Consider the following 15,685-nt stretch of genomic DNA (forward strand, 5'->3'; position numbering starts at 1 on the left):
TTCTGATTGGCTGCAGGAAGGTCCTGCAGCCAATCGGAAGCCGCAGAAGCCCTATCGGAAGTTCGGCTTTCAAAAATAGTTCGCAATCCTGAACAGCCACTTCTGGGTTTGCGATGTTTGGGAGCCAAAACGTTTGGGAACTAAGCTGTTTGACTTCCAAGATATGACTATACTCATAAACAACAACAGATGGCCAAGCCCTATTGTGTAGCTATACACAACAGCTCTAGAATCACTTGACAGTATGCATTTGAAAGCAGCCATGATAGTGATGTTGATGACTAAGGAATGACGCAACATCAGAAACTTTTGTTTGCTTTGATGGGAGATCTACCTACATTTGAGCTGCAAAATATGACTAAAGGGGAATTGACTGCACTTGGAAATTTAAATTTTACAAGGCCTCTTCTCAAATTTATCTTAAATTAGCCCATACGTTCATGGTGCTGAAAGTTTAATTTGCATTCTTTGTACCACGAACTGGTTTGTCAAAATAATTAAGCTTTTGAAATCCAGAACCAACCTTACATATGTGGGTGAGTTTAAATTCCCCACCTCATGATAAAACGAGGTAAAAATAACAGAGTTCAAAATTAAGTTGAAGACATGAAAGAAGAAATTGAAGTGACCTTGATTACAGCTTGTCTCTGTTGGAAATTTTATTTCAAATCACAACATTGCCTTTGACAATATTTGATTTGGCCAACAAAATTCTATGACCCTCTAAACCCAAGCAAAATGGAGGTGGGTTGAACACCGTGTTAAATATAATAACCTACCCAATTAAACGAGTCTCATGAAGGATAAGAGCATGGAAGGGTATGTATACTTTTCCTTAGAAGAGATGTAATTACCATTTTATTATTTTTATTTTTAAAGCTTCCAGGAAACCTATTCCTGACCTGTCTTGCTTGGTTTGCTACCCTATAAAATCGAATTTCAGAGTCCTCATGCACAGGTGCAAATGCAATTTTTTTTATAAGCTTCCAGTGTTTCCCACAACTGTTCTGAAAGCTCCATTCATAAACATGTGGTTAGAACAGAAATGAGTATTCATATACCGACCAATTTCCAGTTTCAGAACTTGGATGAGGATTTATAAAAGCTAACAGGCAAGGTTGTTTTTGTTGTCTCAGCTTTGATAGAGAGACCATTTTTACAAAATGTGTGGCTGGGGTGATTTTCTTTAATAATTTACCAAATTACTTGCAGTAAAATGTCTTCACCTGCTCTTTGTTTCCTTAGCATTCACAAAGTCTGGATTTATTTTATATCCTTTCCTCTGGCGGTGTGGCTTCCAGACTTAAATCTCTTGCTGAAGTTATATTTGTGCTCACAGTTTTTATGAAGCATTAAAATTCTGACCTAATTTAACCCAAAATCTAGCACATTTGCTTTGTTTGGCTCTTTCAGTCTATCCACTGTCATCCTCGCTTCGCTCTGTCACTTAATCTTCATTTTTTTTCTGGTGGCGGACTCTTTCTGTAGTATTGATTTTTTGCTGTTGTTTATCAGTTCAGCTTCCTAATTTGTCTTCTCTTTATGTAAGACTTTGGGTTCTAGCTAAAGAAAATAAGCTTCGTTAGAAACTAGGCCTATAAGATCCCTGCCCTTTCCTTGGCTTAATTTGAAGCCGTGCTATGAAACAAGCTCTATTCCAAGAACAGATGACCTCGCGAAGTGAAGCTGTGAACCAGAAGCCCACAGAGGACTTCAGAATTCAGTGGAGGAGAATGAATCAACCGAAACTCTGTCCTTTATTACAAATTTGCACTAGATTGCTCTTCATTGAATTACATGTTTTAAGGACAGGCTAATATAGTATCAAGAGGGAGAGAAAGAAAAGAATTTAACACTCACTTTATCAATTAATTAGCCATGAAAATCTCAGACAAGTTATGGGTAGTAATTATACCCTGGGTGTGAGGCTATGTGGAGGGAAAAAACCCAATATAAAAATAAAAATCAATCACCTTGAAATTAAATGGACACTGTTGCATTTATTCTACTGAATGTCAAGAACATGCATCTTATGGATGGCAACAGTAGTCATTTGTCAATTGGCTGCTTTCAGAATGAGATGTAAACAGGTCAGAGAGAAAGCAAGGCATCAGTGCAGGTTCTTTTAAAGACTGGGTCCACACCCCAGCCCGCCAGATTACATGTGAAGTGGCTGATTGATCCCTTGAAGTTCAGCAATTTGTTGAGATCCTGGGAGCTCTGATGCTCACACGGACATCCCTTTCAGCAGTGACAATGGAGGCAATAGGTCCACACACACACACAAACACTGCTTTTGCAGATGTGAAAAGTAATTAAGAGGCTGCTTTAAACTTCGCCTTTATTGATTATTGATAACTTATTGACCCTTTAAGAGAAGCTAAAGGAACTTTAAAGGGGAGAAGGAAAGGGAAAAGCAGAGTCTCAGGATAGTTGAGTTAGAATGGTGAATGAGTACAGTAATCTATAAAGGTCTCTGCTAAATCTGACAATGTCTCCACAAGAAAAATTTGATAGATAGATTTTGTTGTTGTTTAGTTGTTCAGTCGTGTCTGACTCTTCGTGACCCCATGGATCAGAGCACGCCAGGCACTCCTGTCTTCCACTGCCTCCCGCAGTTTGGTCAAACTCATGTTGGTAGCTTCGAAAACACTGTCCAACCATCTCGTCCTCTGTCGTCCCCTTCTCCTTGTGCCCTCCATCTTTCCCAACATCAGGGTCTTTTCCAGGGAGTCTTCTCTTCTCATGAGGTGGCCAAAGTACTGGAGCTTCAGCTTCAGGATCTGTCCTTCCAGTGAGCACTCAGGGCTGATTTGCTTAAGAATGGATAGGTTTGATCTTCTTGCAGTCCATGGGACTCTCAAGAGTCTCCTCCAGCACCATAATTCAAAAGCATCAATTCTTTGGCGATCAGCCTTCTTTATGGTCCAGCTCTCACTTCCATATATCACTACTGAGGAAACCATAGCTTTAACTATACGGACCTTTGTTGGCAAGGTGATGTCTCTGCTTTTTAAGATGCTGTCTAGGTTTGTCATTGCTTTTCTCCCAAGAAGCAGGGGTCTTTTAATTTCGTGACTGCTGTCACCATCTGCAGTGATCATGGAGCCCAGGAAAGTAAAATCTGTCACTGCTTCCATTTCTTCCCCTTCTATGTGCCAGGAGGTGATGGGCCCAGTGGCCATGGTCTTCGTTTTTTTGATGTTGAGCTTCAGATAGATAGATAGATAGATAGATAGATAGATAGATAGATAGATTTGCAGCTCCCTAATTTGGAGGTATACATCTTCTTCCACTATTGAAATGAACAGGGCAGGAAAGGGAAAACCCCTTAAGGAAAAACACTATTTCCCTCCCAGGATAGCTGGATTCCAGGGAGGAAAAAACACAAATTGTTTAGGGAGGTGGGAAAGGTGATTAAAAGCAGAAAAGTGTTATGTGGTTGTGGATTCACAGTGCAACTCTATGCAGGTTTACTCAGAACTGAGTTCAGTAGCACTTACATTCAGGTAAATGGCCAAAGAATTGCAGCCTCTGTTACACATAGCTCTCATGTGAAGCCCTATTATACTGCAATCGCAGTGAAATGGGGCACTGTAAGCTGCTGTAGCTCCTGCAGACCAAACAGCTGGATAAAAACGTTAAATCACATGGGAGAGATTTGAATGAGTTCAGGTTTGAAAGTGAACCTACCTAATTCATGCCTTATGAAAGAATACATAAGCTGAAACGCAACAAACCTCTCAGAAGGAACTGCATGGCCTAGCTGGGTAATGTACAGAATGCCAAGTTGCAAAGTACTGGAATGAGAGAAAGACACAGTTGGTTTGAATGTTTAAGGAAGAAGCTATAATCTTCAACTAGAAAAAACCAAGCCTATGTTTTGATCAGCATGTGGATGTAAATACTTTGCATAAATTCTTCTTTAGCTACATGTTCTGCAAGTAAAAGTTGTTGAATACTTTAACGAGTGTTTGGATGTTGTTTTAATTTCAAGAAAAGAGTTGGTGTTGCACATGATTTGGCTTCCTAGCTGAAATTTAGCTATTCTGCCAACATAGCATAGGTGAGAGAATAAGCAGATATGCATCGCTGTTCCTTGTAGGAAGGGCAGAATACATTACATATATAAATATATATGGGGGGGGGAATGGTAGAAAAACTGTGAAAGTTTTGAAGTGAAAATAAAGTTTCATGAAGAGAAGGCACAAGATTCTGAATGAAAGTGAAATTATTTCTCAAGTTGCTTTTTATGCCAAAGAGAGAAAAGAATCCATTATCACAATGAATACACAGCGCTTCCAGGTCTTTTTAAAACAATCATCTCCCATTAGGTTGCTATTTTGGAACTTGCCTTCTCCTAGTGGTGATGCTATTGCCCATGAACAACTCACAGGGCAATCACAGGCCATCAGGAGGAGCCGTCTTCCGCCCCAAGTCGCCACAAAATGGTTATCCTAAAGGGCCAGCCCAGCCATGTTAGACATGCCACAGAAGGGCCCCGAATGACAAAGCAGCAGCCTCCTGCTTTATGAGAGAGCCAGGGGAAATATTATAAATGACACTTGGTTTCCTTTTGCTTTTCTTCCCCTTTTTGCACATTTCCCTGTAAATGTCACACTGGAGAACGGTACAAGTTGACATGCTGAGCAGGGCTTAAAATGGATCATGCCCTAAAGAATGTCTGTAAGCTGCTAGTTATGACACGCGCTCAAAATGCATAAAATGGCAGCTCCCTTCCTCTCTTTCGATACAAGCTCTAAATATTAAACCGGAGAGTCGTCACACAGCATTTGACTACTAGAAAAGACAGGCATACAGAGAGCTTTTATTATCTTACCCCCTACTACAAAAAACATCCCATTAGGACTGGAATAACCTCCCGGTGCACTATCTACTTGGGCTTTAATGTATGTTTTCATTACCCCCCACCTCGGAATGTTAATACTGTGTATAGTTTAATGGCTGGTAAATAATTTAATGTGCAGAGTTTTTGTTTTTTAAAAAAGTTATTCTGTATCAATGTGGAAAGATGTTCATTCAAATTCAAAACTATTTATTTATTTTGGGCACGATTCACTAGAAAGTCCTTCTGCAAAGAGACCTATTAAAGTGAACAGAATCTGCAAAAGTGCTGGGGTTCTTGCATTGCTCCTCTCCGTTGCAAAGGGTCTTTTTGTGGGAGAGTTTAATTGGGGGGCAGGGGGTGGGAATCCTGCCCTTTAGCTTCTGCCGTCAGCAGCATTCTAGAGCAGTAGTTCTGTGATACATTTGGTCGTATAGTCACGAGCATCTCTGAGCTCCAGATATATATAATATCCTCGCTGCTCATCCACAGGGCACGATGTACTCTCCATCATTACTGCAATCTGAATCATAGCAAGAGATGAAAAGGGTAACTGCCACTAGAAATCTGCAGAGAGTGAATTAATTAATGTGTTTCATTGTGTAAGAAGGAACTGCCAAAAGTTCCCATTTCATGTCAGTTTCAGAAGCACTGGAAATTAAACTTAAGAGAGGGACAAATAGAGAATTAGTTGAAGTTTCAAATCACACCATGTCAAAAATGGATCAGGATAAAGTGGGCTCTTGTTTCCCAAAGGAGGAGAGCAAAGCGGGAGGCTGGGGAAGCTGCCACAGCCAGCAGGACCAATAATATGTCAAGACTCAGGCTTGCCCCTTGCTCGCTCTGCCTGCCATTTCCCCTTACATGAACCGCCTAGAGCTTCTACTAAGTTCTTTTTTCACCATCCCAACCCCTTTACCAAAACCACTTCTCTCTAGGGTTGCCATCCAGCCCTTTAAAACAACAACCAGAATTGTCCCATTTTTGAACAGTGGCGTCCCTTGTCCCATTTGGGATGCCTTTTGTCTCATTTTCAAAGTCATGAAAATAAAATAAAATTGTCATTAAAATTTCCTCCATTGTGCACTCACAGTAACTTGCCAGCGGGCTCTTCTGCGTTGGGCTAAGCTCCTGCCAATGCCTTCAAGAGGATGAGCAAAATCTTTCCTGGACCAGCACCCTCAGCTCCTTCAAAGCTAAGAATTCATTGCTATCTCTCCCCCCACTTCCTTTTTGGGGTAGGTTTCTATATTTATCATCCTTCTGGCAGGCAGAAATTCAGCAGGTGAGGAGCATTTCCTTTCAGTATTGCTGTTGGAATGTTTGCAGTTACTACTTGCCCCCGTTTTCACCATCAGAGGTGTATGGGGAGGTGAAGGCCTTGAGTCTTCACCAGACTATTTCAGCCTCAGATGGGGTATATAAACAGCACTGGCCCTGGTGGGGGGGGGGAGAGAAATTGCATGAGTTCAGAGCAACTGGACACTTGTGCCTAGAGTCCAAGGCATAACAGAAGCTACCTCTGGCAAGTGAGGGACTCTCCCACAAACTGTCAGACCTCTGCCTGGATGAGTGAACCTGCAGAGAGCAGCCCCAAGTCTTGACACAGTGAGTGATTTCTAATTAAAGAACAACAAAGGGCTGGATTCAACTAAATAGTTGTGCTAAGTGCAGTGTTTCTCAAACACTGAGAACTGTGCAAACTGTTTCTCAGTCTCCAGTTGTTTTTGCACTACAACTCCCATCATCCCTAGCTAGCAAGAACAGGGATGATGGGAATTGTAGTCCAAAAACAGCTGAAGACCCACATTTAAGAAATGCTGTTCTAGTGGAACTGGGCTGGCCCCAATCCCCTTCCCTACCATGTACTGCCTGTGTCTCCTCAATCAGATCCGGGTGGGGGTCAGGGGAACCCCCAAAACAACATGTAGGGGGAGAAAAGGAGAGATCATTTATCAGGCATGCAGAAATGCTTGCACTGACAAAAGAACCTCCTTAGCATGACTTTGAATTTCTGTATTGCAGTCATTCCATTAGCAGTTCAGCATAATAACTCACACCTCTCTTTTATGGTCAGATGAAAGAACACATCTAGTATGTCTTATATTTTTATTTAAACTTCCATCTGTCCCATTCCGTGTTATTTAGGAAAGGTAACAGCTCTCCCCTCCCCCCAGTGTAGGCTGGGCTATTACAACATTTGCCCCAAGGAGGGGTTCTTGTAATGCTTCCAAACCAAGCCTTCCAAAATCTAGATTGCAAGAAATTATTCTCCCTGTGCAGAATGGGTTCATGGGAAAAAGCTATCCCATGAGCCCTTGCTGCAAAGAGGAGGAGGAAAGCCTATATAAAGAAGGCTGCTTCCCCTGGAGCTCACAGCCATTTTGTCTTAGGAGCTGCAGGTGGACTTCTCTTCTATTACTTGGTATGTTAACCAGCAGTTGCAGGGTGGGGCAGGACGGTTGGTGGCCAATTTTTATTCTTTATCTAGCGCTGAAGTGATGATGAAAATAATAATAATAATAATTTATTTCTACCCCACCCATTTGGCTGGGTTTCCCCAGCCACTCTGGGCGGCTTCCAACAAAAGATTAAAAACACATTAAAACACCAGTCATTAAAAACTTCCTTAAGCAGGCCTGCGTTCAGATGCCTTCTAAAATTCAGATAGTTGTTTATTTCCATGACATCTGATGGGAGGCTGTATGCTATCATTGGTAATATAAACTGAATTAACTGCTGTGGTGTGAGTTTATTCCAGTGCTTTCCAAACACATTCAATGCTTCTGGCTGCTTGTGTTGTTGACTTAGAGTTGGCCATTAAAAAATAAATAAATTGCTTGGTGGTTTGGCAGCCCCCTAGAAGTGTGCATCTCCTGGTCATCTTGGTTGTAACAATGCTATTGGAGGGGAGCTTGGGCCCCACAAAAGGTGGATGTGGCGCAGTAGCAACTCATCAAGGCAGCTGTGTGTGTTGTATTGGCACCGGGGGAGGCCTAGTAATCTGCCACCACCTGGTCAGGTTTAAGCTTTCAAACTTGTTTCGCCTGCACAGAGTTCACTTTTCATAAAGTAGCAATGACATTTGGTTGGAAGATCTTTGTTGGGGTCTTCTGGGTTGGCTCTGGGGGCAGGTTGATGGGAGTTGGACTGTGGTGGAAATGGCATTGGGCAGGCTCAACATAGTATGGGGGCGCTAAGGGGAAGATTGACCACTGCATCCCCAAACTTGGGATATCTGCCCGTTAGTAATCTGCACCCGTGTTTCCCAGTGAGACTTCGCTTGCTTGGCTTGCACCACGGCAAGGTTCAATGCTGGCCGACACGCATGGAACGAGTTTGGGGCGGATCCATTCCATCAACATGGGCCTTGTGGAATGAGGAACTGATCCTGGGGCCTGATGCCATGCCAACCCTCACTCTGCCTGCTGCTGTCAAAGATTTGGCCTGGTTTTACCCTATCACCATTCTGCAGCCTTTCTATTTTGCTGCTCTCATGGGTCACGTAATGCGCCTGCCTGGGCAAAAAGAGTTCAAGGTGGTATCCAGTTAAGCAGTTCCATTAGCAATAGAGTTTCCGTTTGTGCAGGAGATAAAGTCCTCTCCTCCTGCCTCCCCCCAACCATGAACTCTCCCCAATTCTGCTCCGGAGGATTGTGGGTAAACCCAGAACAGGCTTGGGGAAGGTGAAACAAACCCATCAGGTAAGGGCAGGAGGCTGAGGTAAAGTTTGTCTATGTGAAGAGATTCAGGTGTGCAGTTTGTGAAGAGATGGAAGGAGAATTTGGACAAACCCTTTCAAGCATCAGAATAATGTGTGAGGAGGCCGCAAAAACCCACCAACTAGCCCCCAGCCCCAATTCTGTGACCGTGCAAAGTGGCTCTACATGGGTTGACAGTGCCCTCAGAGCCCCTTTCATTTCTTGCCCAAAGTTCACGCTTTTCTTTTAAAATGAAGGGGATGTTTGTTTGTGTAGCAGGGATTCCTGCTCTCTCTCTCCCTCTCCCCATCTGCGCTTTAATTGCTTTGGAGGTGGAATTCTATTTTGGGATGTTGTATCTGAACAATTCCAAGTTTTTCCGCTGCTAAATGGGTATTTTGTGGTGATCGTGACAGTTTCTTTGATTTCCAAATGTGCCTCTGGACCTTAAAAGTTGCACTGGGTGGGGAACTGTTCATCTTTGTGTGCTGTGTTGTTATTTTAACTGCACTATTTTTGGCATTTCTGTACTCTACTCTGAAATATTACAATGTGAGTGGTCAGTCTTTTCCGATAAAATGTACATATATAGGAATCCTCCATGCAAGGTGGAGCCTGATGTGACAAAGATCTCCCCTTGTGTGGAGGAGCCTAATGTGGTATTAACTGGCATCTGTCTTAAAAAAAAAATGTTGTGTTTGGCATAATCTTCATGTGTGTGCTCAGTATTGGAACAGGGGCGAAGGTTAAAGGTTTTGCTCAGTGCCAGGGATGAGTGAGAAATTCAGTTTTGTTTGCCTCTTGATAAGGAACAAGGTAACTTGCACTTCTCGAACCAAACATAGCTATTTTTCTCTGAAATGTTGTGCTATAGTTCTCCAACCAAAGTGTTCAGAAATGCATATATGGGGAGAAAGCGTGCATTAAAGTGCACCTGTTGGTGAAAATAGCATATATAAACATGCATTATACTAGGGGGTCAAGTGCCAAAACCACCTAAAAAATGTGTTTATTAGGAAAAGTTAACACTAAAATGCTGATGAATTTTCATGAGGATTAGAATTTTTTATATATTATAATAATCCTCAAATTGCTGTGGAAATGTGGAAAACAGGATTGAAGATTGGAAAAAATGAGAAGCTGAGAGAAATGGAAATTGGCAGGATTGCCCCTTTCTAACTCAGCGCTTTGACAGGCCCCTGAAGAACGATTTAACCTTGCCCTCCACCCACCCCCGTTTATATTGAGCATCGTCTCTTAATTCTGCACTCTCTTTGAACATCCAAATAATTTTACTGCTCCACAAAGGCTGCTCTTGAACAGAGGTGACTTCAGGAGCAAGTCACTTTAATTTCTAAACATCTCTGTGCAGAATGTACCACTGTGCCTATCTTCCTGTTCCTGTCCAAAACACATGAACAGCTAGTGTAACCTATCCCCATTTGTTCAGTGCCTCCAGTTTCTTTTCCGCTGCTGGTAAACAACCCCTGGAACGTGTTTGTATCTAGAATGTAAAATTAAACCTTAATTTTGCCTTTCTGTTCCATAGCTGGCAGAATCCTTTAATTAGACACAGGAAGAATGTGCTGGGCATTCTCATTCTCTCTCTCTCTCTCTCTCTCTCTCTCTCTCTCTCTCTCTCACACACACACACACACACACACACACACACACTCTCTTACTTTCTTTAACTCTCTAACAATCCCTGTGGAGGCAAGTAGCATTCAGGAAATAGACAAAGAGGAATCTAAGGTAACAAGCAAGTAATGTTAAGAGCAGAGCAAAAGTTCATTGGGGAGAAGGAGCAAAAGCTTTACCCCTTTGGTGAACAAATACTTTCAGACAGGTATTGATCTAAGCCGAGGAGGAAAAGTTTTCGCCTGCCATCATGAAATAGCGCTTATTAGGGGTGAAAAATGCAAGAACGAGGTTACAAGTGGTGAAGAGAGAAACTAAACATTTGTTTGTGATCAAGAGTTTGGGAGAGAGGGAATGAAAATTTTTTTTCCTTGCTAGCAGCCCGGATTATAGAAGCGCAGGAGAGCTCCTACAGTTAAGGCGAGTGGTAAAAACGGATGTTGGTCATTACAAGCTTATAAAAATGGCGTATCTGTAAGTCATTCTGCCCACTGCTGATGTAAGCAAGAAACAGGCACAGGGCAACTCGCTAGAGCTTTCCTCTAGCAATACATAAAGGTTGGTATTTAACTAAACAAGTGGACCAATTTCCACTTGTGCAGTGGGGCTTTCTCTTCCCCTCATTACCCCATGTGCCCCCTACACCATCCCCAAATCTGCTCCAGAGCGTTGAGGGTCAACAGATTTGGGGGCATCAACCTTACCTTGCCGTTTCTCAGCTTTGTAAAACTTGATCCCACATGAAATAGCCTTAATTCTGATCTTTAAACCAGCAGTCAATAAATCCATGCTAGATTTTTGGCACCCGCTAAGGACATTCTTGTTATGCCTACCCAGATGCTTAGAAAGGCTAATGTGAATTATAATCTGTTTTAGTATTTTAACTTCCTGTACATTTTAATCTATTTTACATATTTCCTGATTCTGTCTTTTTGTAAATCGCTTTGCGTTTTTTGTTTTTTAAAGAATCAAGGGGTGTATAAATTTTATGAAATAAATAGTAAATAAATCCATGCATCCAAACATAGGAACATTGTAAAATATGGAATATTTTTCTTCTTTAAATACTAAGAAATACACTGTGGGGAACATATGTCAGGCAGCCATGACTGATCACAGCTCCATGGCTTGTCTGCGCTGTTTTGGTTTCCACATTACATGTTCTTCACTGGAAATCTCAGGCATGTTTGGCATCTGGAATCGCCAAACATGAATTGTTCCAAAAAATGGCTTGAAGACCTGTTTGAGTGAAATGCTGGTGCAGGAGGAAATCACAAGAGACAGCCAGAGGCTGCCCCCTCCATCACTTTTTCTTGCTCATGTCCTCAAGACACCCAGGTCAGACATGTTAGCAGATGCAGCCTTAGAGAAAAGTGTGTAGGTGTTTAGCTGCATCATACAAGACGCACAGCTGTTTGGTGAAACTGTTTGGAAATTGCAGCTTGTCTAACAGTCTTGGGACAAGGGTCGCTTCATTCATTACTTTCAAAGACTACACATTTTTTTTTTAAGAATATCAAACACCCAATTCTGGTCTGAATCAGATGCATGTTCTTTTTTTCACTGCACCAAAACATAAACCTCTCCTGGGGAGGTTGCAAAGTGCTTCCACAGTGTATATGCAGCTACACCACTGCTTCACCCACCCACCCCTGAAGCATAGTGTAGTAATGAGGATGTGAGGATTTTCAGCTTGTTCATATCTCTCCCTTGTGACTTGGGAACTGCCTCACTCTCAGCAGATCTGCACACTGCAAATTTTTTCTTCTGCTGCCACTTTGGTGCCACAACCGTATTGGTTCCTCACAAAACCAATATAGAAACGAAGCAACACTCACTCTTCTCCCTCCCCCCCCAAAGTTTCAGCCACAAAAGGGTGCCTTAGACCAAGAGTACCCAAGAGCATGTGCAGAGTGCAACAAGGGAAAGTGAGTAGAAAAGGGGATTTTGGGCTGAGCTCCCATGATGCATGGCTCCCCGCCATCCACTGGTTAGTATAGCTGTCTCAGGCAGGAAAGTTTTTATGTTTAATGCAGGATTTTTGGGTTTTAAGCACCCAAGGATTTAAGCATTCAAGGATTCTGTTATGTGCATAGCATTCTAGTATCTTTATACATACTGTTTCCTCCTAAAGAGACAGCTGGTCAATAAAAATCAGACCATTGGTTTGAAGGCAACTACCTGGAAATTTTTGGGACGTGGGTGGCGCTGTGGGTTAAACCACAGAGCCTAGGGCTTGCTGATCAGAAGGTCGGCGGTTCGAATCCCCGCGACAGGGTGAGCTCCCATTGCTTGGTCCCTGCTCCTGCCAACCTAGCAGTTCGAAAGCACATCAAAGTGCAAGTAGATAAATAGGTACCGCTCCAGCGGGAAGGTAAACGGCGTTTCCATGCGCTGCTCTTGTTCGCCAGAAGCGGCTTAGTCATGCTGGCCACATGACCCGGAAGCTGTATGCCGGCTCCGTTGACCAATAAAGCAAGATGAGCGCTGCAACCCCAGAGTCGGTCACGACTGGACCTAATGGTCAGGGGTCCCTTTACCTTTACCTCACCTGGAAATTTCAGCTAGTCGAAAACGCAGCAGCCAGATGACTAGTTGGGGTTACGTTTAGAACTCACAGAGGCCCTGTTTTAAAGCAGCTACCATATTGGCCCGAATATAAGCCGCACATGAATATAAGCCGCACCTTCAAAATTCAAGGGGGGGAGAGAAAAAAAGGCAATACCCGAATATAAGCCGCTCCCTTAAAATTCTGAAGGCACTCACACCTGTTCCGTAAATTTTTGCAAGGTCGTGAATTTAAGCCACACTTTAACTTTCCATGGTCGGAATTTGGGGGGGGGAAAGTGCGGCTTATATTCAAGCAAATGTTGATTTCCAGTTTTGGGGTCCAATTCAAGATGCTCACATTAGTTTTCTGAAACCCCCGTATGACTTAGGCTCAAAGTATCCTGAAGACCACCTCCCTCCCTACAGACACCCTTGGGTGCCAAGATCAGCAGAGAGGGCTGCTCTTGATTGTTCCACCACTCTCAGAACTTAAGAAGGTGACAAGTCAGGAGAGGGCATCCTCTGTGGCAGCCTCTTAAGTTGTGGAATTTCCACCCCAGAGAGGCTCTTCTGCCCTATTCATTGTGCAGCTTGCATTATATTCTGAAGACACACCTCTTTACATTGGGCTTTGACACCTGAGATATTTGGACCCACCCTATTCTTGTCCCAAACTGTCATACCCTCCAACATTTCTCTGATGAAAATAGGGACATCCTATTCCATAATAATAATAATTTTACTATTTATAGCCCATCCATCTGACTGGGTTGCCCCAGCCACTATGGGTGACTTCCAACATATATTTTAAAAATGTAAAAAAAAAAAAAACTTCCCTCTACAGGGCTGCCTTCAGATGGCTCGGGGATTTGGATAACTCCATACAATGTTAGCATTTCTCCAATGAAAATAGGGACGTTCTAAGGAAAAGTGGGACATTCCAGGATCAAATCAGAAACTGGGACTGCTTCTGTAAATCCGGGACTGTCCCTGGAAAATAGGGATACTTGGAAGGTCTGCTGTTTTTCATTTTGTAGTATTAAACTGTTGTTATCCTATGTGGGCCTTTATGGTGAAGAGTAGATAATAAATCATATTACCGTACTAACAATGGGAGAGCACAAAACATGGCATTTGGACAACTTCGCCTCTGTTTTTTGTTCCTGGGGCTGACTAGTTCCCACTAACCTTTACGTGGGAATTGACTGCTTCTGGTCAAGCCTCCCCCTTTTTTCTGCAGTTTTGGAGCTGCTGGGAGTAGCTGCCTGTGAAGTTGGGAGCCAGCTTGCTTACGTACCAGAAAATGTGCACAATATTTTGTCATTTTCCCCCAGCTGTTTTATCCTTCCTCACCTGTTGAGAGGAATGTGATTAGGCAATAAGCATTAAATTTACCAGCCGAGCTGCAGAAAAGAACACAGGGATGAGGAACAGTGTTTGCGGCGCGATAAGCTAATGAAACGCAGGGGAGAGCCACGGAGATGCGCGGTGAGGCCCAAACCATTAAGGTACAGAGCAGTCTGCCTAACTCTTAACTGAGTAGGTAGAGGATGAGAGGTAACTTTTTCTGGATTGTATCTTGAAAAAGAGAGAAAAGGTAAGGATCGGTGTGTGAAGGCACTTTTCTGACTTCCTGAGCTGAAGTTAAGCAAACTTTTGATGGAAGAACGATATGCTTGTACCTTCAGGGCTTAGGAATTCTTGCTTTGCAAATATTTTTGCGATGATCGCATTTGCAGTGACGTTATGAGTTTGTGCTTATTTTTCCTTCTGACCAGTGACTCGTTGTGGTTGTTGTTTCAGACTTAACTGTTGCCTTGTCCATGTCTTAACATGAATCTGGTGTATTAAAGCCTAGATGCCCTTTGTGGCATTTTGAGTTCTTTCCCCTGCTCCCTGAAATGCCTACACAAAGTCTTAGCTGCAGATGAGTTCCTTTGCTGTTGGTTGACACTTTCTGCTTCTCCCGAGGCTGCTGCTGGGAGTCACAGGGAAAGTTTGAAGTGTAAGGACAGGCATAGGCAAACTTGGCCCTCCAGATGTTTGGGACTACAACTCCCATCATCCCTGACTACGGACTGGTCCCATTAGCTAGGGATGATGGGAGTTGTAGTCCCAAAACATCTGGAGGGCCAAGTTTCCCTATGTCTGTGTAAGGAAGACAAAGGGAGAATGAATGTGGGAAATCGAAAGTGCTGTTCTTCAGCTTTATGTACACACACAGCCTAAGGAATTGGTAAATACAGTTGAACCTTGGTTCAGAATCCGTTACAGAAGTCCGTTCAACTTCCAAAAAAGTTCAAAAACCCAGGTGCAGCTTTGTTTGGCTGCAGGAACTTCATGTACTAATCGGAAGCCGTGTAAGCTGCGTTGGACATTCGGGTTCCAAAGAACGTTTGCAAACCGGAACACTCACTTTTGGGTTTGTGGCTTTTGGGAGCCAAAACATTCAAGTCGCAAGGCGTTCAACAACCAAGGTATGACTGTATCAGGGAAAAAATTGAAAAGGGCCTTCTTTGACTGTGTTGTGAATAGGGATGGGTTTCAGTTTGCATTTAATGGTCAACTTACATAATTTTGCATTTTATGAAACCATGTGCGAACCAAAATGTTGCCATCATTTGAAAGTCAGATTTCTCTGAATGCAGTTCTGAATGCTCCAAATGCATTTTTCCAGCCCAAGTAACATGTATGAAGATAAACGTACTGAGGTAGAGCAGAGGTTGAATGGCCATCTCTCATGGATGCTTTAGCTGAGATTCTTGAATTGCAGGGGGTTGGACAAGATGATCCTTGGGGGGGGAAGGGCCCAGGAAGAGAACTGAGCTGAATGTAGAAGGGTCTGCAAGCGAGCAGCTTGTAGAGACGCAAGGCTGTCTCTCTGGAGAGCTGAGTTGGGCAGTGGATTTTGCTTTTCGGAGTAGGTAAGCTTGTTTGCTTCCTCGTTTGC

General features: G+C 43.0%; 1 long non-coding RNA gene across 1 annotated transcript in view; it reads left to right on the plus strand.

The window, feature by feature from the left end:
* Positions 1–7,187: 7,187 nt before the first annotated feature.
* Positions 7,188–15,685, plus strand: part of LOC128415574 (uncharacterized) — a 33,159-nt gene continuing 24,661 nt past the window's right edge. The window contains exon 1 of the long non-coding RNA XR_008330994.1: positions 7,188–7,271. This is a non-coding gene — a long non-coding RNA (uncharacterized LOC128415574). The remainder of the gene's footprint in view (positions 7,272–15,685) is intronic.

This window comes from Podarcis raffonei, chromosome 6 (genome assembly GCF_027172205.1).
Source record: "Podarcis raffonei isolate rPodRaf1 chromosome 6, rPodRaf1.pri, whole genome shotgun sequence".
Taxonomy (NCBI): Eukaryota; Metazoa; Chordata; class Lepidosauria; order Squamata; family Lacertidae; genus Podarcis; species Podarcis raffonei.